The sequence below is a fragment of the Mandrillus leucophaeus genome, unplaced genomic scaffold, assembly GCF_000951045.1.
Source record: "Mandrillus leucophaeus isolate KB7577 unplaced genomic scaffold, Mleu.le_1.0 Scaffold206, whole genome shotgun sequence".
In the NCBI taxonomy this organism is placed as follows: domain Eukaryota; kingdom Metazoa; phylum Chordata; class Mammalia; order Primates; family Cercopithecidae; genus Mandrillus; species Mandrillus leucophaeus.
The window spans coordinates 2,138,061-2,141,871 of record NW_012102099.1 but is presented as its reverse complement, the minus strand read 5'-3'; positions in this window follow the sequence as shown (position 1 = coordinate 2,141,871).

The following is a 3,811-nucleotide window of genomic DNA, read 5'->3' as shown; positions in this document are numbered from 1 at the left end:
TTGCGACTTCTGAATTCAGATTCTTAATAGTCATTATAATGAGTCAGTGAAATGGCTAGTGGGGGCACCTGCATTGTCCTAGATCTCTGTTAAGTCTTCACAGGTCCCATTAGAAAAACACACTCATTCCTGCTATCAATACCTCTCTCTAGTCTACTGTAGCCCAACAACGCTCTAAGCCATCGCTGGATATGACTGATAATAGTGGTTTTCATGGTAAGAAAATTTTACAGGATCTAGATCTTGAATTCCCGAACCTCTGCCCGGGTCCCTGAATGTAGAAGTTTACCAGGTTAACGTAAACTGGACCTTAGCTACAGATTCTTATCTGATGTCTCACCCTGGAGAGTTGCAATAAAACAGTGTAATCCAGAAATTGTCCTTTTCTGTCTTAAGTTCAAAATTTAGCTCAAGGCTCTGCCGTATGGTCTTACTCTTGGAACTTATCCCTTACCCCAAGTTCCTAAGCACCTTTGGCTGTCCAAAGATTGTCATGCCCTCTGACCAGGAGGCAACTACTCCTGCCCCCAAGCAAATGGAAGTGGAAAATAAAAGGCGCAACATTTAGTGAGAACTTATTATGTGCAAGGTCTTGTCCTAAGCACTTTACTTCATTTTGTCCCAACAACAGCTCCAGGAGACAGGAACTAGTGTGCTTCTTTGCCAGAAGAGGAAACTAAGTCACAGAGAGTTTAAGTGACTTGCCCTAAATGGCATAGATAGCTAGTTCAGTAACAGGACTTTGAACCTGCAATGCCTGGGTTCAGGCACTGTGCTTTCTTCAAGTGGAACGAGATTGCTGCGTTACGAAAAGTTTCACTTTACTCTTCCCACACAGAACCGACCTCTTTAATAGGGAAGGTGTGGTGAAGAAAGAGCTTTGTGTGCCCTCTTGTGGCCAAAATGTGTAATGAACCCAGTCCTAGCAGGTTCATCCAGGTTCAAATAAAGGTTATCCTGGGTTGCACTTGAGGGAGAAATGGCTCTGGCTTTGCAGAGTTGCAGCCAATCACATCTGAAGTTGAAAAGTATCCCTACCTTCTGTTGACACAATTATCTGGAGGATACAGTCCAAAGGCAAGGTACAGCAATCATCACAATAATGGCAGCCCAGTTCTCAAAGTACTTCCTGTCAGTTCTCTCATTTCCCCCGACTAGAATACTATGAGGCATCTTCAAAATGGAAGCATTGGTCCGGACTATAAACTCCGTATACCTTTCAACCTTTAAGGCCTTCCTCATTCTTGACATTATGGTGAGAATTATGCACTCTCTACCTATGATTGCAGAAGACGCCACCTTAGAGAGCAAAGGCATGGAGGATGAAGAGAGAGACTGAGAAATAGGAAATGTATACCTCAATCTGGGCACTCAAACCATAAAATACACCTTCTGTTTCTCCTTGCTTCCCCATACACATATATCATGTTACCCACAGAGACTTTCCAAGTCTGCTTCTATAGCACCTGCTCTTCATCTCTGCCTCTAGTCTTCCAGTTCAGCCATCATCTTTCCTTGTCCATTGCTATGGAATGAATTTTGTGCCCCACTCCCTAAAAATTGTGTGTTGTGTGTCAGAACCTCCAGTGCCTCAAAATGTGACTGCGTTTGGAGACAGAGTCTTGAAAGGTGATTAAGTTTAAATGAAGTTGTTAGGACAGATACAAATTCAATCGGACTACTGTTCTTAAAAGAAGAGATTAGGACAAAAATTATTCTGCAAATAATTATGACCCAGAACAAGAAGACCACGTTAAGCTCCAGGGAGATCATGACCATCTACAGGTCAAAGAGAGAAGACTGAGAAGAAACCAACCCTACTGACACCTTGGTCTCAGATTTTTAGCTTCCTGAATTGTGAGAAAATAAATTTGTATTGTTTAAGTCACCTGATCTGTGATACTTTGTTGTGACAGCCCTGGTACACTGATACAGACTTACTGTAACATCAGCATCCTAGTCATCTCTTTTTCTCTCATTAGGACTTCGACTAACTCCAGGCTTTTCATACAGTTGCCAGAAGAACATCTCTACAATCCAAATATGAAACTTTTTTCTTTCCAAATATTCCAAAAGCTGCATAACCCTTTCAGGAATCAATTCTCAACTCCCTTTATGATAATCCCTACGTGTCTCAGTAGTTTTATATCTAGTTCCTCCTCCCTTTCAATTCCCACCATGGACCTCCCAAACAACCTTATTCCTGGAAATTAATTAATCTAATTTCTTGCCCTTCTTTTTATAGACTGCCACTTCTGCCTGAAAGGTTCTTATTGCAAACCAGATTATTCCATCCCCCTCTGAAAAGAGGTTAAGTAGGGAAGAAAAGTGATCCTAAGAATATTTATTAATTTAAAAACTCATTGGTGAAATAAGTCACTCAAACATCTCAATTTCTTAGAACCTGTGTCTCTCCTAAACCCAGCAGGTCAATGTCTTTCATGGACTAATTGTGAAAACGCAAAAATGCATGGCAAATTGTTGTAGAGTGACATTTACACCTTCTTGAATATGCAGGATTTTCTCTAGATAATGATAGTCATGTTATAAAATTACACTGTTAATATGCAAAGCCATTAATAAATGAGGATCAGTAAGAATTACATTAATGAAAATTAAAGAGAAAATTGACAAGAATGATGATATAAGAAGTAACTTTTTAAAACACTGCTTAACTAACAAAGCATAAGGAAAAGTCCAGAGAAAAACTGATTGGAACCTAAAATATTTTTGCAAATAACTGTGATTGTGCTACATTTTTAAAAAGGCAAACCTACAGTATTTTTTTATTTTCATGCTTTTAACTAGAATTATTTTCATTTTGGTCAAAAAACTCCATTTGTAAAGAACATTGTAAGTGATAACTATCTGGTAAATCTAAATGAATATTGACCATAAAAACCAATTATAATAATGTCTTAGGGCATTATAATATTTATAGAATATGCATAACAATAATAGCATAAAAGGTTGAACAGAGGTTAATGGACAGCTAATATTTTGTTGATTTCCAGACACATTGTATAAAATATTATAGAACTTCAAATGATATTATCTTCATCCAGAGAGGGTTCACCCTTTCCCTTGGTAGGCTGATAGAGTAGAATTTAGTTGCTACAATTCAATCATAAAGGAAACTGATTCAAAGTTAGCTTGTAGTTTTGATAAGGCATTGTCTACCTCTTGATCTTTTGTCTGTGTAGCCATGCCTTCTACATATAGAACCAGCTTATACTCATTTAGGAAGCATTAACTCTCTAGCATTGATCTCATAAAACTCACACTTATCCAATAAGTTTTTAGATGCGATATGTGGTTGTACTTAAGAGTCTATTCTTTGGAGCCAGAAACTTTTTATATTATTATTATACTTTAACTTCTAGGGTACATGTGCACAATGTGCAGGTTTGTTACATATGTATACATGTGCCATGTTGGTGTGCTGCACCTATTAACTTGTCATTTACATTAGGTATTTCTCCTAATGCTCTCCCTCCCCCCTCCCCGACCCCATGACAGGCCCCAGTGTGTGATGTTCCCTACCCTGTGTCCAAGTGTTCTCATTGTTCAGTTCCCACCTATGAGTGAGAACATGTGGTGTTTGATTTTCTGTCCTTGCGATAGTTTGCTCAGAATGATGGTTTCCAGCTGCATCCATGTCCTACAAAGGACATGAGCCCATCCTTTTTATGGCTGCATAGTATTCCATGGTATATATGTGCCACATTTTCTTAATCCAGTCTATCATTGATGGACATTTGGGTTGGTTCCAAGTCTGCTATTGTGAATAGTGCCGCAATAAACATATGTG